Raw genomic sequence first — 25,981 nt, 5'->3', positions numbered from 1 at the left:
TTCACCATCGAGGGACAACTCCAAAAAATATGAACATGGTTTGCACTCTTTTCCCCACATCCCCGCCAACAGATTGTATCCCGATATTTTGTCTGAGCTGGGGTTCTAAAATATCTCACTAAGTTTTTCCATCCATGTTCCCTCCAGGTTAAGGATGATGTCACTCTCCATATTTGTTGCGAGAGATCCTCCCATTCCTCATCCGTCAATTTTATGTTTGCTTCAATTTCCCATTTTTGTTTTATGTAGTGTGTATCGTCTCCTTTTAAAGCTTCTATCCCTGAATAAATCTTTGCAATTAATTTCCTGTTTATTTTAGATTGGTATGAGGAGATAAAGAGTTTTATAATGTTGAATTCTACGTCAAAATTTTCCTTTTTTATATCATGCTCTAAATAATGTCTCACTTGCAGAAATCTATAAAAATCTTGATTTGCCAGACTAAACTGTCCTTTCATATTTTCGAAACTTTTACACTTCTTCTTTTCTAATAGTTCCCAAAACATACGTGGTCCTTGTTCCCAATTTTTAAATCTATTATCTCTTATATTAGGGGAAAATTCTGTATCATATCCTATCCACCTTAGCAGCTTATTCCTGTGTGTCAATTTATTCTTTGTAACAATTTCAAACCACACTTTAAGTGAAATGTCAAGCCATGGATTGGGTACATTTTTCAAATGGTGCCTGAGTTTGTAATCCCCAATTAATGCCTGAATTGGAGCTTCCGTTGTCATTTCTATTTCAATTTCTTTCCACCTAGCAGAGTATGAGGGATTACATAAGTTCAACAAAGGCTTTATTAGCGCTGCTTGATAATAACTTTTTAAGCACGGGAGAGCTAGCCCCCCCTTCGCCTTAGATAACTGTAATGTTTTGTATCTTATTCTAGGTTGTTTTCCTTGCCAGATATATCTTGAGATAATTTTGTCCCATTCTATAACTTCCTTATCCAGTATCTCCACTGGAAGATTCTGAAACAGGTATAACACCCTGGGAAGAACATTGATTTTGATCACCTCAACTCTAGATATAAGAGTCATAAAGGGAATTAAATTCCACCTTGCAATGTCTTCTTTTATTTTGGATATTAATGGGTCATAGTTTGCTGATTTCAATTGGCTAATATCTTTTGTTAAATTAATTCCAAGATATTTCATTGATTTCAAATTCCACTTAATTTCATAATTTTCTTTAATCGCTTCAGAGGGGCTATAATTGAAAGTGAGGACTTGTGTTTTCTGTACATTTATTTTGTAGCCGGACATTTGTCCAAACTTTACAAATTCTGACATGAGTACTGGCAAGGATGTATCAGGACTAGACAAAAATATTAGAACATCATCTGCGAATAGTGCAAGCTTCTGAAATGTCCCCATTATCTCTATGCCTTGTATTTGTGCGTTTTGTTTTATGGATTGGCTAAGTGGTTCCAAAAAAATTGCGAAGAGAAGGGGGCTAGCCGAACAACCCTGCCTACATCCACGCCTTAATGAAATAGAATTGGATAAACTCCCATTAATCTTGATCCTGGCCGTTGGGTCAGTATACAAGGTTTGTATTGTCCTAACTATTGTATCATGAAAGTTAAATTTTTTTAACACTCTATAAAGGAAATCCCACCTGACAGAGTCAAACGCTTTCTCCGCATCCATTCCCATCACTACTGCTTCTGTGTGATTTTCTTTAATATGCTGCATCACATGTAAAGCCCTTCTTATATTATCTTGCGTTTGTCTTTCTTTAATAAATCCCGTCTGGTCCAACTGAATAATATCCGGTAAAACCCGTTCAATACGTCTAGCCAATATTGCAGTGAAAAGTCTATAATCCTGATTCAGGACACTAATAGGTCTATAGCTGGAACAATCCAATTCGTCTTTGCCTTCTTTAGGGATTACAGAGATTATGGCTTCACGCCATGAGTATGGTATTTCACCCTTCTTTAACACCCAGTTAAATGTTTTTACTAGCATTGGGATTAATGCTTCCCTGAACAACTTATACCATTCTGAGGGGTATCCATCTGCTCCCGGAGACTTATTCACTTTGAGTTTAGAAATCGCAGAGTTTATTTCCTGAGCTGTAATCACTGATATCAGGAATGAGTTTTGTTCGTCTGTTACCTTAGGCAATGAAAGTGTATCTAAAAAGGCGTCTATGTCTGCTTTATTATCAATGAATGGTTGGTCATAAAGTTGTGTATAATAAGATTCAAAGCATTTCTGTATGTCCTCAGTCTTATACCTTATTATTTTATTGTGAGAATCCCTTATCTTATATATATTACTTCTAGCCTGCTGTTTTTTTAACTTATATGCTAGTAACTTTGTTGATTTACTACCTGTTTCATAATACCTTTGTTTTGTGAACATTAACATTTTTTGTATGTCTGCTGAGTAAATTTCATTTATCTCTGCTTTTTTCTTCCTAATTTCCTGATAAGTTTTGTCATTCGGCCTTTCTTTATGTTCCTGTTCTAATTTCTGTAGGTCCAATTGTAATGCATCAAGATTCTTTTGCCTCAATTTTTTTAAATAAGCAGACTTGGCAATTATTTTCCCTCTTAACACCGCCTTACATGCGTCCCACAGTACTGGTGGGGACACTTCCCCATTATCATTCTCCTCCAGATATCTTTGAATTTCTGAATCTAATTCTTCCTTAATATTTCCTTTTAATATACTGGCATTAAGTCTCCAGAATGTTGTTCTTTTTTCAGGTGTCAAAGCCAAAGTTGCATAAACCGGACTATGATCAGATAAATCAGCCACCCCAATCTCACAATTCCCCACCATGTGTCTATCTTTATTGTACATTAGGATGTAATCTATTCTTGAATAAATTTTATGCGGAGAAGAGTAAAAAGTGTAGTCCTTGGTTGTAGGATTCACTTCTCTCCATACATCCATGATACCTAATTCCCCCATCATATCTCCAATTTTTTTTGGAATCAAATTCTTTTTTACTCCCCTCCCTGAGGTGTCTAATTGAGGGTCCAACCTTTGGTTCAGATCCCCTCCTGCGATTAAAACCCCCTCCCCCTCTGATGCCATCAAATCAAACAAATGTCTATAAAACGTCCAATCTGAGCCAGGGGGTGCATATATATTCAGAAGACTAATTAGTACTCCCTCTACTCGTCCTTTAACCCAGACATATCTTCCATCTTTGTCACTTATCACTGACTGTTTCTGGAATGGGATTTGATTCGATATTAAAATCGCTACCCCTCTCCTGTGGCCTGATTTATATGAAGCAGCATATACCTGGTTATAGCCATTTCTCTTCAGTTTTTCATGTTCTTTTTCTGTCAGATGGGTTTCCTGCAAGAAAACTATCCCCGCCCTATCTTTCTTCATTTTACTTAGAATTTTACTTCTTTTAATTGGATTAAGAACACCATTCACGTTATAGGAAACCACCTTAATTAAGTTTTTTTGTATAGCCATATTTTAGGTCTAATTGTTCTCATTACTATCCCCAGTACACCCCCTATGCCACCGTAAAAACACACAACCATGAGCCTAACAGAACAAGCTCTAGAACAATTTTTTTTAAAATCACCAAACAAAAACAAAAGAACTTCCAAAATTAAGATCGTTCTCTCGACCTTATCTGAGCCTATATAAGACTCGGAGGGATAGCCTCTGGCCCTAACGTCCAGGGGGCCCTCGCTGCAACAAGAATCTAACAAAAAATACATACCATAACGACAACTCGGAGAATACAGACCCGACAATTGTACCTTAATTTGAGGGAGTTGTTCTTCTACATCTCACCTTAAAACACTGAAAGAAAGGAAGAGAAAAAGAAAAGAGAAGAAAAAGTCCTGGAAACTTCTGGATCAGTCATTTGCCTCCGGCATCCTCCTAAAAGCCTGCAGTCTCTGCTTATACCCAGGTCTAGCATCCGCCTGTCGTCCACCGTTTGCAGCTCGGTCACGGCGCCACGTCAGGCGCTTTATCTTCTCCATCACGTCCTCCGTGGGCTCCACGACCTTCACCTGGTAGCCCCTGTCAGCCATATCTTTCGTCGCCTCCTCCGCTGACTCGTACGTGCATGTCCCACCATCGTAAAATACCCGGAGACGTGCCGGAAAAGGCGTCTGGAAACGTATCTTCTTATCCCTGAGCACTTTCTTTGCCTCCCCGTATTTTTTCCGCTGTTTCAAAATCTCTGGTGCGTAATCATGATCTATAATTATCCTCTTGCCTTCGTACTCGAATCCCTTTTTCTGCCACACCGTCTTTATGATTTCTTCTTTGCATCTGTAACTGAGAAACTTCACCACTACTGATCTCGGCGGAGCGTCTTTTGGGGGTGGCGCCGCCAACGACCGGTGAGCTCGTTCAATGGTGAGTTCTAGGGATGGCGGTAATTCAAGCTTCTCCCTCAGGAGGGACTCGATGAATGCGACCATCGACTGGGCTCCATCTTCTGCTCCTTCTTTTAAGCCGTGAATCCTGATATTGCCCCTTCTCAAACGACCCTCTTGATCCGTCAATTTAGCTGCAACTTGATTTTGTAGCTCCAAAAGTTCCAAAGTGGCGTCCTCAATATTTTGAATCCGGTCTTCTGTCTCCATTATGCGCCGTTCTGCCTCGTCCAACCTGCTATCTATTTTTTGAATGTCCTCCCGAATAACTTTGAGGCTTTCCCCGTTCTCACTGCGAAAATCTCTGAGCTCTTGCAGCACAATGTCCAAAGTTGCCATGTTTTTAAATGAATCGTCTGCTTTACTCGTGGCTTTGCTAGCTTCGTCCTCGGCTAACGTTGGCTTCGTTGCTAGTCCTGACTGATTTTCGACATCTTCCAAATTTCCAGTGTTGTTTCCAGTTTTCTTTGCTTTCCCTCTTGTCATGATACCCCCTTACTATAATATCCTAATTGTTATGCTTACAATCCGAGAAAGGAGGAATTTTAAAACTTTAGTCGGGGAGCTGCTCCTCTATGCTGCCGTCATTTTCAGCGCCCAACCGGAAGTCCGCAAAAAGAATTTAAGGATTCGCGGAGTACTTGCAAACACGAAAAGCATTTTTGAAAGAAATAGAAAAGGTGAATGTATACACGAACAAGTTCTCCGTTTAGGATTAGATCTCGACAATAAAGCCAACAAATCTGCTTGCATTTGACTCAACACAGTTGAAGCGCGACTTGACTGATTTTAACAAATGGAGAGACGACGAAAGAGAGCAGGCTGAAGAACCGTGTTCATCTGAGTCTTCAGAGAAAAGAGATCGGGAGCCTAACCGTACGTTCAGACCGCCGCTGGCGAGAGCGGCTAAATTCCATGCGGGTAATCCATCAGCCGGAAGTTGAAGCCTCGCGGGAGCCGCCATTGTAGCAGAACTTCACCTGCTGTTAGCATTCCATTGACTCCCATTCATTTTGGCGTCACTTTGACAGCGAATAACTTTACATCTGAGGTGTCCAAAGACTCCATTTGTCCATTATTTATTTCTAAAGAAACACGACAATGTATAAAAGGCTCCATTACTTTGTATCTTACGTTATGGCCCCGTAGAAGCCGTTTTTGTAAAAAATAGGCTAACGATTGCGTCATAACCACGCGACTTTCTGTCGCACAATAGAGACATTACCGTATAGACAGGAGGAGAAGCTCCCAGGCAATCTTTTACTGTCTATGAGGCAATCAGGGGACATGTCAGGGAGAAGCCCATAGATAGAGAGTCCATAAAAGCAATGGGACAAAATATTTCAACAACGTTTTTGAGGAATTAGGTGATTCAGATTTGTCTTGCCACCGCTACTAGAAGATTTACAACTGTCAGACTGTCGTCACGCTCAGTTTGAGCCTGCAGTCGCTCAGCCATTAGACAGGAAGTGCAATAATCGGGCTTCAGTCTTCTCCGTTGAAATCAATGGGGTCGCTGTGTCCATTTCTTTTACTGTCTATGCTAAATTCGCTCTCGCCGCCCTGCCAGCGACACCGTGGAAAGATTCGTGGACGCTCAGACGTAGATCGAATGCGTGGTCTTTTTTAAAACTGTATTTAAAGGGGCCGCAAAGCAGCATGTCGATCGTTATTTTTGCAGAAAATTGATCGGTGGAAAGAACTTAACAATTATAGTGACATGTTTGCTAATGAAATAAAGAAATTAACAGCCATTTGTGTGGTGTGGCTTTTGTGTTCATGGTTAAGTGCTATTATAATTTGCATTCCCGCTGAAAAACAAGTGTTCTAGCGCGAATATCTTGCCTATTAATAGTGTTGCGCGCCTTCTGATCAAATTCAAATGATCAACCTCCTCTATTTTGTTTGGGAACTAATGTGGTCAGAACCAAGGTTTAGAGGACTGCGTTCTCTGGATCCTCTCAAACGCAGCACTTCTACATTCCGATTGGTTGCCGCCGAATCGTGTCACAGCTCATTACCATAAAGTTGACCTGACTTCAACTCTCCTCGCCGCTCTCACCGTCCAAGAAGCGCCGCGCCGCACCCTCGCAGGAGCTCGCCGCCGGCTCTCATTGAAAATGAATGACTTCCGGCCACTTTGACGCTCTCGCCGGCGGCGGTGTGAACCCACAGTTAAGCTTCCAAAGCTACCGGAAGTCATTCATTTTCAATGGAAGCTGGCTTCTCTCAGTAGAACTGAGTAGCTCAGTAGCTCAACTTTATGGTAATGAAATAATGACGCGGTTCAGCGGCAAGCAGCGGCAAAACAGCAGCAACCAATCGGAATATAGGACATCCTTCGCGCTGGCTGATTCCGGAGAAACATATGTAAACTTTCGTTCCTACCAAAACATTAGTTCCGAGACAATGGAGGAGAAGCTCATCATCACCGTTGCTGGTTTTTCCTATCATTTATGACATGACATATTTTCAACATTCATGGTTGTGTGTTTCATATTATTTTTGCATGCATGTATAGGCCACACACCAGAGCATGTGAGTAAAGCGGAGCAGTGTGACGCTTAAAAATAAGTTTAAAAAACTTAAACATACGTTTCATATGTTTAAATAATATAATGTTATTTTTTTAAATTTCATCTATGTTGATTATATGAAAAGGGAACCGCATGAGATTAGTAAGATAGGATCATAAGATGACCAATATATTGAAAACATTTGGAATGGGTCAGACATAATTTTGACCACTTATTAAGTTTTGTTTTGTAGAATGAAGATACAATTTATACAAAACGAAATTTCTTTAAAGTGAATTTTGTTTTGTATAAATTGTATCTTCATTTTAATCAATGTTTCATCAACAAATTTTTCTGGATTAATAAATAAGAAGCAAATATAGTAGACAATATAATTAGGACACGGAAGCGCCGGCGCGTGACCTGGAGCACGTCTCATAAATGAACAGAAAACTGACAGAAAACACTAGTTTATTAATAAACAATTCAAATGTTTAATGCATAATCCTTACTTTGGCCGGTTCTTTGTGGCAAGCTTTATGCGTGCGTTGAGATGCGGAATAGGCAATATAAAAATGCTCTCATTATAAAAGGTTTCTAGTGTCAATGTATTGCTTGTTTTTTCGTTTACATTTCATGTTGTGACACTTCTCTTCTCTTGAACATAATGCTGCTACGTCAGAGCGGCCAAAGCGTCACAAGCTTCCCCGTACTTTTTGACAAGCGTCCTCGGCAGGGCGGCCAGAGCTTCTTTGCCGCTCAAGTCGGCGGCGGTGTGAACGTATAGTAACGTTACCCCTTCCAAGACGCCCAGGGCTTTTGCCGAATCCCGTAGGAAGGACGGCAAACACATCCTTACGATCGACAAATGCCTTGATTGCAGTTCTCTGTTCATCTTTTAAAATGAATGCGCTGTCGATTTCTTTTGCAACAGACGCGATAGGGGAATCTATACATCTCAATTCTGATCTTTGTCACCAGTTCAAACCAAGTGCTCTTTGATGACGTGATGATTACGTTACTGCAGATCATCTGTCCATCATCGTATAAAGCCCGTCCTGGCAATTTGATTGGCCCGACGATTTCTGAACCAATCATAATTACTCCTCAATGGATCGAGTCCAGACCGAACTTCCCGACCAAAAAATGTTGTGGGCGGGGTTCGGGCTGGCATCCAGGCTAGGGACATTATACAAATCTCGCAAAATGAGGAGGATGAAGAGGCTGCAAGTGCTAATGATGTGGATGAATGCCGTAATGGAAAAGGTACAGAGAAACGTGTCCGAGAACGTTGCCAGCTGTGGTGGTAAAATGCACGTTCTTTACAGAAAATGATCGGTTCTGCTTCAACTTTAGGTTGCGAAAGCAAACATTTCAGTATAAATAATAATAATAATATAAACAAATACAACACTTTCTGCCTATTACATATAAACGCCGGTTTTAGTTTAGCATTAAATCCTTTTAGGCTTTAAAATAAATATTGTTTGGGGGCTAATTAATGCCACAATAATTTATGTATATTTTATAGTATTTTTCTATGTACATTTCTGAAATGCACTTTCTGTAAAGCTGCTTTGAAACAATATGTATTGTGAAAAGCGCTATACAAATAAATTTGAATTGAATTTGAATTGAATTATAGGCTACTTATATTTTTCATTTTTGTTTTGCATTAAATATCATTTAAAGTATTTATTGTGGAAACTGCAATGCCATCCTCCCATAGAAAACCACATTAAGCGTTTTTCTGTAGGCTACATATGGTTTATTAATAAGGTGTACAGAATTTGATCTTTTAACAATACTGTCTTAGTACATTAAGCCACGTTAGGCATTTTTCACATTATAAGCGTTAATGTCCTGTATTGGGGGCTGCTACTTTTTGCTTCAGCTTTTCGAACATGGAAGTATGATGAAGACATGATAGACTATATACATTTTATGTGTATAAAGGCATATTTTGTACATGACTACACATGTCCTTATTAGGCCTAGAAAATATATCGTTTTGCGAATCCCTTTCCCTGTGATGCGCATTCTTAATGGCCACATCGTATTAATAAATGTTTAAATGAACATCAACTAAGATTAATAAATGTTGTAGAATAATTTTTCATGGTTAGTTCATGTTAACTAATGTGGTTAACTAATGTGTAACAAATGAAACCTAATTGTAGTGTTAGCAAATAATCCATCTCTGTCAGTGGATTCAAAAACCCACATAAAGTGAACACGACGGTAATCCGGTGAACGTGATTTCGCCAAGTACCACATGTTCCTGGATCAACATCGTTGTTGATCCTGGAACAACTTTCCAATCAACCAATCAGATTTGAGGGACAAGTTTACAGTTTATGTCAAGTTTAGGCTTAGAACCAGGGTGAAGTACTAAAACATCAGTGTTATTCACCTATCATTACCCTCTAATTTTAGGGAAAAGTTATGGGTAGGGTAGGTTTAGGGGTAGGGATTGGGTAAGGACTACATTCTGGGACAGGAATGTTGATCCAGGATCAACAAAATATGTTGATCCAGGAACATGTCTTACTTGGCAAAATCACGGTAACCACGGTAATCCATAAACCCAAGCTGATGAATCTATGCTTCTGAAGAGAAACAATACGTGTAAGAAATACAAATATTTAAAACTTTTTACAATATAAACCTTTGCTTCCAGCCAATATACACACATTCAAGAGTTCATGTTTGAGTTTGACTTAAATGTCAGCTGGTTTTGAAGCGTGATTTAAGCGAACTGTGAAACTCACAGGAATGCCGCTCATCTGTGCTTCCGCATCACTTCTCATGTGAGCTTCAGAATGCACTTGTGTCGTTTCATGATGATATCATTAACCCGTGTTTCACCATTGGGTTATTTAACATATATGAAAATACATTAAAGATGCTAAATTGGAAACGGATATTGAATATCTCAAACGGTTTTGCTATGGCGAGGGATTAAAGGCATGTCAAAAAAGGAAGCAGGAAATGTCTCATATCTTCTAAAAAGGTAATTATACACCATTTATTTTTATATAAAATTATACAAATATTAGAACTAAACCCATTTTATTCTGTTTTTTCAATTCTAGAAGTAAGAAAAAGTCAAAATCAGGCTATTTAGTGCTATTTGGTTTAACAAAAAAAAAAAACTGGTTAATCGACGTGTGACACTGGCGAGGACTTTTAAATACGGACGTCTGGACGGACATTGATAATGGTGGCGCGCACAGTGCGCTCGAGGGAATTCCTAATGATTTGAAGTAGAAATGAACTAAAAAACGTTCGCTCTGTTCTGCTCGCTTCTCACCGTGGACGCTCATCGTTATGAATGCCCGTGCAGCCGTTAGTTTCATTTTTAAATTAGCCCTTTAATGGGAGCCGACTGCTTGAATTGCTCGACTCTCGTTCAGCTCAAAAAAACAAACACGTTCAGGTTTTAATTGTAGTAGCGACTAAATTATTTTAACACACACACACACACACACACACACACACACACACACACACACACACACACACACACACACACACAAACATACACACACACACAAACACACACACACACACACACATCAAGAATGATACTTTTAAATAATACTAAACCACCATGAAGTGTCGCCAGGTGCCATCAGCGAGTCATTGATTTGATTGATTAATTTGTTCAAACGATTTGTTCGAATGACTGAGTCATTCATGAAGCAGACAGATATTTATGGACTGATCATTGAATCTTTGAGTCAACCGATTTGTTCAAAATGCTGAATCATTCAGTAATGAGAGAATACGTTGCAGTGAGATGCGCAATGATTCTGTTGTGATCTTTGTTTAGCTATTTTCGCTGCTGAAAAATAACTAAAATATTGCATCTAAATTGTAAGTGAATTAATTTTAACTATTTATTGAACTGTTGTATTAAATTAATGTCACAGTTTCAATTGTAATAGTTTTCAGGAAACAGCACTCGTCATGTGAGGTTGCTTAACTGTATCATATGTTAAAAAATATAAAAACTCCATATTTAAATTTTTTATGGGCAGTATATTGTTAAATGAGTTTCTTTTTTGTGTGCTGCGCTCACTTATTTACATTTCTCCTCGAGAGGAGACGACACACACACTCCGACAAGAGTTTAACCCTTCTATTGCTGTGTGCATTGGCCTGCATTAAAGGATAAGAACTGTATTAGGCCTGGTCTCTTCTTAACAAGTTTGATTAATAAAGACAAGTCATAGATCCGGTTTATTTGGTTTAATAATTAGATTAATCAAAATATAAAAAAAGACCTTGAGATAAAAACTGTCCTCATGCAAAAGATAACTTTGCACTAATTTTAAAGTGAACTATGACATTCAATGGCATGAAATCCATCTATATTTAAATGATCTCATGGATGTGGCTGTTGTGGTTCACAGTCATAGTGGCACCATCTGCTGCAGTAAATGTGCTGTATTCTGGTGACTTTGATGTGGTTCTTTTACATTTACTGTGTTTCATTCATATTGCCCGTCATGCACAGTTGTCCTAAAGGCAGCGGGGTGGCGGTGCCACCGGCTTGGGCCCGTCATTGCTGCTTGCAACTATATTTTTATTGTTATGTTTATCTCTGGATATAGGCTTAATGTGTGTCATTGTTCTCTACAGGTTGTATGATTGTGGTATCACAGATGAAAGTTGTGTTCCTCTGGCTTCAATTCTGAGATCAAACCCCTCACACCTGAGATCTCTGGATATGTCTGACAATAAACTAGGAGACTCAGGAGTGAAGCTGTTCTCTTCTGTACTGGAGAATCCTCACTGTAAACTGGAGAGACTGTGGTAAGATCATCTCTACCATAAAGACTCTGAGTGAATAAGTATTAATATGTAAATAGTGTATACAATATATCTTTGGCGTAAGCAGGGCTGGACTGGCCATCGGGCATACCGGGCATTTTCCCGGGGGCCGACGTGCTATTTGGGCCGATACATCTCAAACTTTTTTTTTTTTTTTTTTTTTATAAAAAAAAAACCACAATTATCTGACCGGGCCATAAAACTCGTACATCGGCGGCCCATTCGTTTAGTTTTGCTTAATTGGCGGCGCTGGGATCTTTGTGCCGGTGTAATGCATTGGGCAAAAAATGTCAGTAGGTTTTGTTTTTTCTCACAGACCGTCCCATGAACACGTAGATCAGCGGCCCATTGGTTATTTTCTTGATTGACACTGGGCTGGTCCAATCACATCTTGAAACACCTCCCCCTTTGGGCTCTGAGCGAGCCGGCAGTATCTGTTTAAATAATCAGAGCGATGGAGAAGAAACGCAAGGAAAGTGCAGGGAAATAGCATGAAAAAAGAAACAGGCCCTTCAAGTGGCGGATGAGGATAGAGAGGAGGATCAGGAGAGAAATGAGTGAGTGTAGAGAACTGTGGTAAGCAGAACTAGGCTACTTTATCACTTATAGGCTATAAGTGTTGAACCCATTACCCCGGCATTATTTCCACATCTGCATAGTTTACGATTATGCATTTTACTAGAATTGTAATGAGACGCGTTTGGAAACCATGTTTTCCGCCAAAATAAAAGTTTGATGCAGTTTCCGTCAAAATAAAAGATCACATGTTTATCTCTTTCAAGTATAGAAATTAGTACGAAACTAATTATGAACGTTTATTTTATTTTTCAGTGCATTTGTTTTACAATATATGTATATTACTTTCATGGGAATAATATTATAACTATTATTATGTAGTAGTGTAATGTAGACAGACACTATATCACAACTAAAAGAGGTTTGAGTTTTTCTTTGTTCAATTTGCACACTGAATATGGGTTGGAGATCTTAATTTTGAACTCTAAAAGTGCACCAGATGGATGAATTTAACATTACAAAGCACAAAATTTTCTTTTGGGGGAGCATGCCCCTTAGCAGCTTGTTTTAGGATTCATCACTGTGTAGTGTAGCCTAATTTAATTATATTTTACAAATAGTAGTTATTTCATCTGTTAACTCTTACTCATTCCTACTCACTTATTATGGCATTAGTGGTTTTAAGGAGAAGGGCGTGCAAAGATCGGTTCTGTTTATGATCTTATGTAGTGGGCCGGTCTGGGCCAAAATGCCCGGGCCGATTTTTCGTCCCAGTCCAGCCCTGGGCGTAAGCCCCATCTGGTGGTTCAGCGACAGATTCCTGCTTGAATCGTCAGATCCTGCCGGCGGTAGAAGACAACGGTGAGGAGTCTCCCTGAAGAGGAACATTTACATCTCACTATATTATTATCCCCAAAAGAAAGTAACACTAACAGTTAAATAAACCGGACAAACTACAAACCAGACAACAGATGCAGGTCACAGTGAAGAGGGTTTTTAAAGAACAAATGTTTGGTGTAAATCGACTTGCCTTGTAATGCTTGTACAAACAGACCACATTTACATGTATATTTAGTCATTTAGCAGACGCTTTTATCCAAAAGGACTTACAACTGAGGACTAAACCAAGCGAATCATCGTAAAGAGGCAAGAACAACGAAAGAAGTGCTTAAAATACAAAGTTCAGGCATTGCTCAGAGTAGGAAAAAAACAGACAAGGGAGTATTTAAAGGAGAAGGAAAGGTTTTTTATTTATTTAATTTTTAATTTTTATTTATGTTAAGTACTCACGGAAGAGATGAGTTTTCAGTGGTCTTTTGAATGCTGTCAGTGATTCTGCATTCTGGATGAGGGTGGGGAGATCATTCCACCAGCATGGAACCGTGAATGAGAATGTTCTGGAGAGTGATTTAGTTCCTCGCTGTGGCGGTACCACGAGCCGTCGCTCAGTGACCGATCGTAGGCTTCTGGTAGAGGTGTAGACCTGTAGAATTGAGTGAAAGTAGGATGGAGCTGAGTCTGTGGTAGATCTGTAAGCAAGCGTCAAAGCCTTGAATTTGATGCGAGCAGAGAGGGGTAGCCAGTGCAGGGAGATGAACAGAGGAGTGACGTTGGCCCTTTTGGGCTCATTGAAGACAAGACGGGCTGCAGCATTCTGGATCATCTGTAGAGGTTTAGTTGCACATGATGGAAGTCCAGCCAGAAGAGCATTGCAGTAATCAAGCCTAGAAATAACCAGGGCCTGGACGAGAAGTTGTGATGGATGCTCCGTTAGGAAAGGTCTGATCTTCCTGATGTTTTACATTGCAAACCTGCATGATCGAGCTGTCTTCGTAATGTGGTCTGTGAGGGACAGCTGGTCATAAAATATTACTCGAGAAGCTCAGTCTTAGCCAGGTTGAGCTGCAGGTGATGCTCTTTCATCCATGCCGAGATGTCAGCCAGACAGCTTGAGATTCGTGCAGCTACTGTGGGGTCATTTGGTTGAAATGAGAGATAGAGCTGGGTCTCATCAGCATAGCAATGGTAAGAGAAACCATGTGCCTGTATGATGGGTCCCAGTGATGTGGTGTAAATGAAGAAGAGGAGGGGTCCAAGCACTGAACCCTGGGGAACCCCTGTGGTCAGGTGATGTGCTTTGGATACCTCGCCTCTCCATGCAACCCTGAAGGACCTACCTGTGAGATCGGACTCAAACCAGTGGAGGGAAGATCCTTTGATGCCCAGTTATGAGAGGGTGGACAGAAGGATCTGATGATGAGCAGACAAGTCCAGGAGGATGACAACTGATGATTTGGAAGCAGCTTTTGCGATCCGTAGGGCTTCTGTGACTGACAGTAGTGCAGTCTCGGTTGAATGTCTTTTCTTGAAGCCCGATTGGTTGACATCTAGCTGGTTGGTCAGAGACAGGAAAGATGACACTTTGTTGAAAGCAACTCGTTCAAGTGTTTTCACAATGAATAGTAGGAGAGAGACAGGTCTAATTCTCTAAAAGTGATATGTTTAATGTTGTTGTTTTTTAGCAGTGGAGTTACCCGAGCCTGCTTGAATGCTGTAGGGAAAATGCCAGTATGGAGGGTTGAGTTGATTATGTGTGTGAGTGCTGATAACAGTGTGGGAGAGATGGCTTGTAGACGTTGTGGGAGGATGGGGTCTAGAGGGCAGGTGGTAGGATGACTGGAGAGAAGAAGTTTAGATACTTCTTCCTCGGTTAGTGAAGAGAAGGTAAAGGGAAGGTTTTTGGTAGTGGGAGAGGATGGTCTGGTTTCCTGTGTGTGTGGAGCTGAGAACTGACTGCTGATAGTAGTTGTTTTGTTGGTGAAGAAGTTTGCAAAATCGTCAGAAGTTAAAGAGGAGGTGGGTGATGGTGGAGGTGGACAGAGGAGAGAGTTGAATGTCTTAAAGTGTTCGTGTGTTAGAGGCGCTGTTAATCTTGTTGTGGAAATATGAAGATTTCGCAGCATGAACATCAACAGAAAAGGAAGAGAGCAGAGATTGATACATACTCAGCTGTTGGCCAGCGCTTTTGGCTGTTACATAAAGTAGGAATGCGTCTAATTAAAATACATATTTGTGAGAAGGTAAAAAATTAAATTAACCAGAGAATCGAAAATAGGCTTACCTTGTGGTAGATACTAAATTGAAACAACAGGAGAACTGTATATTAAGAAAAATTACTTGCGCGGTCTTGTCGTATCCACAGACTGACCGCTTGTCCTGGCCTTGTCTAGATCTCCTTGAGTTTAAATCTGTTTTACAGTTGCTGTCTCGGCCCAGCAATTAACACAGCAAACGCAAATAAACCGAAAATGGGAGAAATCGAAACTAGCTGTTGGCCAGCGCTTCACTTAAGTGCTATGAAATTTAAAATGCAATACTATTCAGACACGGCTGTTACATAAAGTAGGAACGCGTATAATTAAAATACAGATTTGTGAGAATGTAAAAAATGACAATAGAGAATAGAAAATAGGCTTACCTTGTGGTAGATACTAAACTGAAACAATAGGAGAACTGCACGGTCTTGTCGTATCCACAGACTGAACAATTGTCCAGACCCTTGCAAAAGCGTGAGCATTGCCTCAAAATGTGTATGTGCAGCTGAAAAGAGGGAAGTGGTGTGTGTTTCACCTGAACCAGGACTGTCATCATATCACATTTATCACTACATGATTATCATGGCCAAAATAACACACAATAACAATATATCACCATATCTATGGAAATATTGAAAATAATAATAATAATGCTATCAGTCAAATTCATCTTTACTTTGTTTATTTTGTGTTATTTTTGAAAAAGAAGAATCACACCATCATATAAAAAAGGAACAATTACACAATGCGACCAGTTTGAAATAATGGTGACACTTTATCACAAGTGTACAGTAACAAAGCGCTTATAAATCATTTTCAAACTATTAGTTTATAGTATATGTATAGTATATAATAGTATATAAGCTCTCGTTAATATATTAAGAGACTATAGAGGGTATGCGAATGACGTCACCGTCGGCCGGAGTGAATGCGGTCACGCCCATAAGTGGCAAAAAGACTGAGCGGCAGCATTTGTTTTCAGCGTGAATGCCGTGAAAAACACACAAAACACATCTAAAACGGGAAAGAGCTTTGCGATTAACTGTACAACTAGATTTGACCAGAAATCTGAGGTACTGTATATTTTAACAGACTGCAAAAAGCTACAGAACAGACTATATTCTGCATAATTGGATGTTTTCAAATAAACACTGACAAAAAACTATACAAGTTTTAGGGCTGGACGATATGATGATATACAGTATAACATTAATGTAAGTGATCACTCGGATTTAGACCTATCTATATTGTATTTATTAAACGTTTAAAGGCAAATTTTCTTAATTTATTTCCCCGGCGTCGAAATCAGCAGTGTTGGGAAGGATACTTTTAAAACGTATTTCGTTACAGAATGCAGAATACATTTATTTACATTTACATTTATGCATTTAGCTGACGCTTTTATCCAAAGCGACTTACAATTGCTATATGTCAGAGGTCGCACGCCTCTGGAGCAACTAGGGGTTAAGTGTCTTGCTCAGGGACACATTGGTGTCTCACAGTGGATTCGAACCCGGGTCTCTCACACCAAAGGTATGTGTCTTATCCACTGCGCCATCACCACCCAAAAGAGGGAAGTGGTGTGTGTTTCACCTGAACCAGGACTGTCATCATATCACATTTATCACTACATGATTATCATGGCCAAAATAACACACAATAACAATATATCACCATATCTATGGAAATATTGAAAATAATAATAATAATGCTATCAGTCAAATTCATCTTTACTTTGTTTATTTTGTGTTATTTTTGAAAAAGAAGAATACATGCCCCAAAATGTAATTTGTAACGTATTCCGTTACGTTGTTCAATCTGAGTAATGTATCTGAATACTTGGATTACTTCCACATTGAATTGCATTTTAGAAGTGTAGGAATGCGGAATGGTGATGCGGTGGTTACGCGTTGTAATATAGGGATGGCGCTGCCAATAAAGCACCTAAAAGCTGTCACAAAGAACCGGCAAAAGTATTGATTATGAATATGTCAAATATAGCAAGGAGATATTTTAATTGTTTATTTATAAACAAGTGTTTTCTGTCTGTGTCACTGTCGCCTGCAAAGATGAAGTTGACGATGCTGACTCGCGATCTTTGCAGTAAGCTAGTGAACGCGCCAGAGAGAAATGCGCATTTCATACGGATTACATAAGCAGAACGCAGTCTGTTTTGTTTCGTTTTGAACGTTTCAGATATTTTTCTAATGTCTGGACTCCTTTATTACGGGAATATATGGATATATAAACAGACGTTTTTAAATATATTTGTAGCCTATTAAATGCATTTTCTGAGAATTTCTATTTCAAGTTTTGACTGCAAATGTCGCGTCCATAACGCTGGAATTGCTCAATTTTAAAGTATGTATTTTGTGGTGTTGGTCTACATATTTTATAATGTTAACTTCAAATAATTCTTATAGTAATTTAAAGATGTGGTAGCATTGGATCTGGACGGGAAGGATAACTTACTTTAAGATGCTTCTTCAGGTTGGAGAGTCTTTGGACGCTGAAAGGAGCTGGTTGCTGGCAAGCAGAGGTTGCACTGTACATTTAGGCTATATTTCGTTCTCCCTTCTCTTTCTTTAATGTGAAATGCTGTTTGAATTTCCAAGATAGAAACGCATTCTTGCCCTGGCTCTGTTGTTCCGGCTCCATCTCTACTCTAGCTCCCGATGCTCCTCTTCCGACTCCATTGTGACTGATCACGCAAACTGCTCATTTTTTTCGTTTTCACATTGGGGCTTCTGGGAAATGCTGAATTGCCTTAATTTATTTAGAGAGTGAATAAACACGTGAAACAGAGAAGTATCGTAATGTAATCCATTGATTTCAACAATGTAACTGTATTCTAAATACCAACTATTTAAATTGTAACTGTAACGGAATACAGATACTCATAATTTGTATTCTGAATACGTAACGCCGGTACATGTTTTCCGTTACTCCCCAACACTGGAAATCAGGCACATATAAATGTCAGGAAACACGATTCCTGGCTGCATGTCAATATCCATGGATCACTGGATCTTTGAAAAGTTGTAAGGAACACTATATCGAGTCCAACTTTTAGTTTAAACTGATAATAGTTTGTTTTACTCACGTTTTCGCAGTTTCCCTATTAACTCTTCTGCCACTCAGTCCAGCTGAGGGGGGCGTGTTCCGGCGGGAAAGTGACGTTAATGCATTCCCTCTATATACAAATAGTGAGTTCTTCATTGTCACTGTAATTACCAAAGTGTTATTGTGTTATAAAAGTGTTATTAATCAGCTCTTATGTAAAAAAGTAAGATAATGCTGTGTTAACAACTTATTAACAATAAATAGTTCTCACTTTAGATTAGGTCACGGAAAATCAGAAAATGTCATCAAGTGCTTTAATACAGCCTTTATTCAACATTAATTACATAAGTATTAAGAGTTCTATTGCGGCGTATTAAATTACTCAACCAACCAAATGCCACAGCAGGCTAAAACATGAGGGTTTACACTGAAGACACGTCACGCTGAACCCTTGTACATGTTGGGATATCTTTATTACGCTATTTCACAGACTTAGAAAACAGAAACACTTACTTTGAGTGATGCATTTCATAAGCCGTGCAAAGGTACCTCAGATACATCAGTGGAAGATGATAGGAAGATGATAACAATGGTGATGGTCAACAGAAAGTTTCTCCCCATGCTCACCCTGCAGCCATGATCCAAACCCCAAGGAATCCCACACAGGTGAGCACACACACATTAATACAGACATAACACCCCCGGTCCCGCCCACAGTAACCGATGACGTTGCGATGCCTGTGCACATACACAACAGTACAAAGAAAAGAGGGAATATAATAGAAACCAAGTCAAACCCAGTGTATGACTCCTACAAGTTCCTTAAAATGTTTACAAATACATTAAGCTCTCTCACACACACGCACTCACACACTCTCTCTCTCTATCTCTCTCTCTCTCTCACACACACTCACACACACACACTCTCTCACTCTCTCACACACACACACACACACACACACACACACACACACACACACACACACACACACACACACACACACACACACACACTCTCTCTCTCTCTCTCTGACACACACACTCACACACACACACTCACTCTCTCTCTCTCTCACACACACACACACACACACACTCACACTCACACGTACTCACACACTTGAACACTCTCTCTCTCTCTCTCACACACACACACACACACACACACACACACACACACACACACACACACACACACCGCTGTATGTGGCATGCCGTCTGACGTCTCTGCTACTCGCTTCTGGTTCATGATCGCCAGTTACTTCTGGATATTCGAGACTCTTTTGTGGCCACATATAACCCAGAGTCAAAAAGCTCTGTGGCTGGAGCAGAATCCTGCTCTCCAAACTCTACCTGGGATATTCCAGAATATCAGCGCAGTTGGCCTAATGGGGTTCCCCGCAGAAAGCGCCACAGAAGACGCGGCAAGTGCGGAGGGGTTGCTGTCAAACTGAAAATGATGCTGCTCACCAACCACGCGTCCAGCTTCTTCTCCATGACGACATGGAATCTAGGCGTTGGCCGATGTGCTGGTTGGCGTCTGCTTGATCTATGGAAGTAAGACGTTCATTAAGACGTTCATTTTAAATGACTTTTTCACTACCCACACATTGGATTCTATGTGCATCACAGAAACTTGGATGAAGGTTGGTGATTTAAGTCCTTTTGCTGAGTTGATTCCGGAAGGCTGCACATTCTTTAACTCTCTTCTGGACGCGGAGGTGGTCTAGCGGTAATTTTAAGAAACAGTTTTAGTAGCTACTGTCTCTCTGTTCCGTCTATATTCTACAGTACCCTTCCTCCTACAAGATCGCATATTTCTGACACGGTAGATGTATTTTCTGGTCTCTTCTAGACTTGTGTTTATGTTGTTGTATGATTGAACGTGCGTGTGGGCGTGAATGATTGGCACTCCTGATCCGCTCCAGCTGATCATCTTTTCGTCACCAGCTGTACGCAATCTCATCACCCTATATATTCTTACCACTGTTTCCTCATCATTGTCAGATCGTTTGTCTTGATGTCCTCGGTGTTGGTGTTCCTGTATCCTGTCCTGCCTGATGTTCCAGTTCTTCGTCGTCTTCACCATCATCGCCTTCGTCATCGTGTCGTGTGGGTTTTGAGTCTTCGCTGTCTTCACCTCTTCACTGCACCCTACTACGGATCCTGATCATCTAGTCCCTGCGTCACTCACCATCGGCTGCACTGTTGCTGTTCCCGTGTTATTCTGACTATTTCATGAATAAAAGAGTAACTCGCTTTTGCTTCCAGTATTCCTTGCAGCAGACATGACAGAACGATCTGACCGTCAAATGGAAGCAGCGAGCGCATCACCGTCTTCATTAGAGGATTTTATCCACCACAGCATTCGGCGAATGGATGCCCAGGAAAGAGAGATCGGCGACACGGGTCGCGCAGTGCAAGCCTTAGTGACGCAGGTGTCCGAGCTCACCCGGCAGCTCCAACACCTGCATGTTCCCACTGCGCCGCCCACACCGGCCGTTCCCCCCACACCACCAGACAACCCATCCCAGTCAGAACCACGCCTACCTGTACCCGAGGCTTATGGAGGAGATCCTAATTATTGCAGAGCATTCATCACCCGATGTTCCATGCACTTCGCACTGCAACCTCGCACGTTTAATACAGAACAAGCCAAAGTAGCCTTCACGCTAACCCTGCTGACTGGGAGAGCGGCTTTATGGGGGACGGCGGTGTGGGAAAACCAAAACCCATGCTGCGCCTCGTTCCAGACCCTCGCCGCCGAGATGAGGTAGGTGTTCGACCGGGCTGCTTCGGGTCGTGAGGCAGCCCGAACTCTGGCAGAGCTGCGACAGGGGGGAAGATCTGTTTCTGATTTTTTGATAGAGTTCCGGACCTTGGCGGCGGAGTGCGGCTGGAACGAGGAGGCGCAGTGGGACATGTTCCTGTATGGGCTGGCTTATCACGTCCAGAAGGAGATCTACGCCCTGGACCTACCCACCACCCTTAATGGACTGATAGACCTGGCTCTGCGGGTGGACGCTCGTTTGTCCAGGGTCGAACGTCGAGCCCAGTCCACCCGTACCCTCGTTGGTATCGATGTTCCTCGGTCCAGTGGCAGGGACGTGGTCAGCCCCAACTACGATCCGGAGCCCATGCAGGTGGGTCGAGCTCGGCTTTCCCGGGAGGAGAGGGAGAGGCGGAGGTCCCAGGGCCTTTGTCTCTATTGTGGAGGATCAGGACATTTTGCCCACAACTGCCCAGTAAAAGGCCCAGCCCGGTAGTAAACTTGAGGCTACTATCGGGTGGGATCTCCGCCAGGAAGACCTCATCAGCTGTGACATCTACCTCCACCCTTCTCCCGGTAAGACTAAGATGGTCAGTCCACCAGCACGACTGTCACGCACTACTGGATTCAGGCGCCGAAGGTAATTTTATGGACTACAGTTTTGCTCAAAAGTTTCAGATTCCCTGCAAACCACTCACTCACAAGATCGCTGTTCACGCACTCACCGGACAAGAACTACCCACCATCTCCCTTTCCACTGAAGACGTCACCCTCATTACCTCTGGCAATCATTCCGAGACTATTTCATTTTATATTATGGACTCACCCCTGTCACCTGTTGTCCTGGGACACCCTTGGCTCATCCAACACAATCCCCGAGTGGACTGGCATCACAAATCCGTGTTGGAGTGGAGCAAGGAGTGTCATAAGTCTTGTCTTGTGTCTGCTTGTTCGTCTGTGCCTATGTCTGTGTTACAGGAGGAAGAAGGGGATCTATCTAACGTGCCCATGGAGTACCTGGACCTGAAGGAAGTGTTCAGTAAGTCTCGTGCTGCTTCTCTACCTCCGCATCGTCCCTACGACTGTGCTATAGATTTACTGCCAGGTAAGTCTCCACCTAAAGGCAAGTTATATGCTCTCTCTATTCCGGAGAGAGAGGCTATGGAGAAATACATTTCTGATTCTCTAGCAACCAAGTTCATCCGTCCTTCCTCTTCTCCAGCGGGGGCGGGGTTCTTTTTTGTGGGGAAGAAGGACGGCTCTCTGCGACCTTGTATTGACTACCGGGGGCTGAACAACATCACGGTAAAGAATACTTATCCTCTGCCGTTGATGTCTTCAGCCTTCGAGAGATTACAGGGAGCGTCCATCTTCACAAAATTGGATTTGCGTAACGCTTATCATTTGGTTCGCATTAGGGAGGGGGATGAGTGGAAAACTGCTTTTAACACCCCCAGGGGGCATTTTGAATACTTGGTCATGCCGTTCGGACTGTCCAACTCCCCAGCGGTTTTCCAAGCACTGGTCAACGACGTGTTGCGAGATATGATCGATCAGTTAATATATGTCTACCTGGATGACATATTGATTTTTTCCTCTTCTCTCCAGGAACATGTGCAACACGTTCGACGAGTGCTTCAGAGGTTGCTAGAGAATGGGCTTTTTGTCAAGGCGGAGAAATGCGATTTTCATGCACAGTCTGTCCCTTTCTTAGGTTACATTGTGTCGTCTGAAGGAATGCGTATGGACCCTGAGAAGATTAAGGCTGTGGTGGAGTGGCCAAACCCAGATTCCCTCAAGGCCCTGCAGAGGTTTCTGGGGTTCGCCAACTTCCACCGGCGTTTTATTCGCAACTTCAGCCAACTAGTCGCACCTCTGACTGCCTTGACCTCCCCCAGAACTACGTTCAGGTGGTCGGACGCAGCCGAAGCTGCGTTCACTAAACTGAAAGGCCGCTTTGTTTCAGCCCCCATCCTTGTAGCCCCTGATTCTTCACGTCAGTTCGTGGTGGAGGTCGACGCATCAGAGGTGGGAGTAGGTGCAGTGCTGTCCCAACGTTCTCCTGTGGACGACAAGATGCACCCTTGCGCGTTTTTTTCACATCGACTATCACCCACCGAACGTAATTACGACATTGGTAACAGAGAGTTGTTGGCTGTTAAGATAGCGTTGGAGGAATGGCGCCACTGGTTAGAAGGGTCGGGGGTACCTTTTATTGTCTGGACCGATCATAAGAACCTCGAATACATTAGAACCGCTAAAAGATTGAACTCCAGGCAGGCTCGGTGGGCTCTGTTTTTCGGTCGTTTTGATTTTTCCTTGTCCTATCGGCCAGGGTCTAAGAACATCAAACCCGACGCACTATCCCGTATATTTGATTTTTCCGAGCGCCCGTCTACTCCCGGGTGTATTTTGCCTGAAACCCTATTTGTTTCAACACTCACATGGGAGGTCGAATCGAGGGTCACTTAGGCCCTAGAAGGGGTAACGCCTCCGCCCGGTTGTCCACCGAATCGATTGTTTGTGCCGGAGGGATTACGGTCTGACGTTATTCAGTGGGGTCATGGTTCCAACGTGGCTTGCCATCCAGGAGTTAATCGGACTAAGTTTTTAGTTAAGCAACGATTCTGGTGGCCACTTATGGCTCGGGACATTCACAGTTTTGTTTTGGCTTGCTCGGTTTGTGCCACTGGTAAGACTTCCAATCGACCTCCAGACGGGTTACTTCAGCCACTGCCGGTCCCCTCGAGACCCTGGTCCCATATCGCTCTAGATTTTGTTACCACCCTCCCACCCTCTCAGGGTAACACAGTGGTTTTAACTGTGGTGGACCGGTTCTCGAAGGCGGCTCATTTTGTTCCCTTACCCAAATTACCCTCAGCTAAGTAGACGGCGGTGGCAGTCGTAGATCACGTCTTTCGGTTACATGGCCTCCCGACAGACGTGGGTTCCGACAGGGGTCCCCAATTTGTGTCCAAATTTTGGCAGGAGTTTTGTAGGTTACTGGGGGCGACGGTTAGTTTGTCCTCTGGGTTTCACCCCCAGAGCAATGGTCAAACCGAGAGAGCCAACCAGGATTTGGAGAGAGTGTTGCGATGTTTGGTCTCCAAGAATCCTTCCTCGTGGAGCCAACAACTGTCTTTGGTTGAGTACGCACACAACACGTTACCAGTATCGGCTACCAGTATCGCCTATCTCCGTTTGAGTGTAGTGTAGGTTACCAGCCGCCTTTATTTCCCAGTCTGGAATCCGAGGTTGCGGTCCCCTCCGCCCACGCCTTCGTCCAGAGGTGTCACCGCACTTGGACTAGAGCCCGAGAGACTCTACTCCAGGTGGGGGCGCGCACCAAGGCCGATCGCCACCGGTCAAGGCCTCCCGTATACGTCGTTGGTCAAAAAGTGTGGCTTTCTACTAAAAATATTCCTCTCCGCACCGTGTCTAATAAACTAGCACCCAAGTTCATTGGTCCATTTACTGTCACTAAGATCCTTAGCCCGGTGGCAGTCCGCCTCAAATTACCTCCAGCGTACAGGAGGGTTCATTCCGTGTTTCACGTTTCCAAAATTAAACCAGTGTTTCATTCACACTATAACCCGCCTGTCCCGGTCCCTCCTCCACTGCGGCTCGTAGATGGAGAGACCACATATTCGGTCAATCGTATTCTGGACTCTAGACGGAGGGGACGCGGATTTCAGTACTTGGTGGACTAGGAGGGTTACGGTCCGGAGGAGAGAAGTTGGGTTCCTGCTAGAGACATCCTGGATCACTCCCTTATCGATGATTACAATCGACAGGTTAGAGGGTGTGGGAACGCCAGGAGGCGTTCTTAGAAGGAGGGGTACTGTCACGGTAGATGTATTTTCTGGTCTCTTCTAGTCTTGTGTTTATGTTGTTGTATGATTGCACGTGCGTGTGGGCGTGAATGATTGGCACTCCTGATCCGCTCCAGCTGATCATCTTTTCGTCACCAGCTGTACGCAATCTCATCACCCTATATATTCTTACCACTGTTTCCTCATCATTGTCAGATCGTTTGTCTTGATGTCCTCGGTGTTGGTGTTCCTGTATCCTGTCCTGCCTGATGTTCCAGTTCTTCGTCGTCTTCACCATCATCGTCTTCGTCATCGTGTCGTGTGGGTTTTGAGTCTTCGCTGTCTTCACCTCTTCACTGCACCCTACCACGGATCCTGATCATCTAGTCCCTGCGTCACTCACCATCGGCTGCACTGTTGCTGTTCCCGTGTTATTCTGACTATTTCATAAATAAAAGAGTAACTCGCTTTTGCTTCCAGTATTCCTTGCAGCAGACATGACAATTTCATCTATTGTACATTGGACTCGTTCCTTTTCTCCCTGTTTCCATGATGAATTCACTAACTCCTTTAATGAGGTGTGTCTGTCTCTGTCCCTGGAGTCACCCTTACCCGACTTGGATGCTGAAGAACATCTTAGTCTGCTTAATATTGTATGCTCTGAGGTTTTAAATACCACTGCTCCTTTAAAAGCTAAGAAGTCAAAACCTAAGACTGAACCATGGCTCAATGATACCATCCGCTCTCTGAGGCGAGCATGTAGAAGAGCAGAACGTAAATGGAAAAGTGATGTTACAAATTTCTTATGAAATGCTGAAACACTCCCTCAGTGCTTTTCAGAAAGCTATGATATCTGCTAAGTCTAAGTATTTTCTAATTTCATTTTTTTTTTAAATCATCATAGTTCAAAAGCCTTATTTTCTGTGTTAAAGTCTGCTCTAAATCCTCCTATAATTGTGATTTCAAATCCTTCAGTATCATTATGTGAAGGT

The 25,981-nt window shown here is 42.2% G+C and overlaps 1 protein-coding gene and 1 pseudogene across 2 annotated transcripts in view; both read left to right on the top strand.

Annotated features, from left to right (window-relative positions):
• Window positions 1–25,981, top strand: part of mpzl1l (myelin protein zero-like 1 like) — a 336,259-nt gene that overhangs the window by 232,163 nt on the left and 78,115 nt on the right. The gene's annotated exons all lie outside the window — the stretch shown is intronic.
• LOC143750664 (protein NLRC3-like) overlaps window positions 1–25,981 on the top strand; it is an 89,907-nt pseudogene that overhangs the window by 21,690 nt on the left and 42,236 nt on the right. The window contains exon 5 of the transcript XR_013207189.1: window positions 11,542–11,715. The product of XR_013207189.1 is annotated as a protein NLRC3-like (transcript). The remainder of the gene's footprint in view (window positions 1–11,541; window positions 11,716–25,981) is intronic.

Source organism: Siphateles boraxobius, unplaced genomic scaffold (genome assembly GCF_051911475.1).
Source record: "Siphateles boraxobius isolate OS27281-9 unplaced genomic scaffold, OSU_SipBor_1 25, whole genome shotgun sequence".
Lineage (NCBI taxonomy): Eukaryota > Metazoa > Chordata > Actinopteri > Cypriniformes > Leuciscidae > Siphateles > Siphateles boraxobius.
The sequence above is the reverse complement of the archived record's forward strand: the minus strand, read 5'-3'. Positions and strand labels throughout refer to the sequence as shown.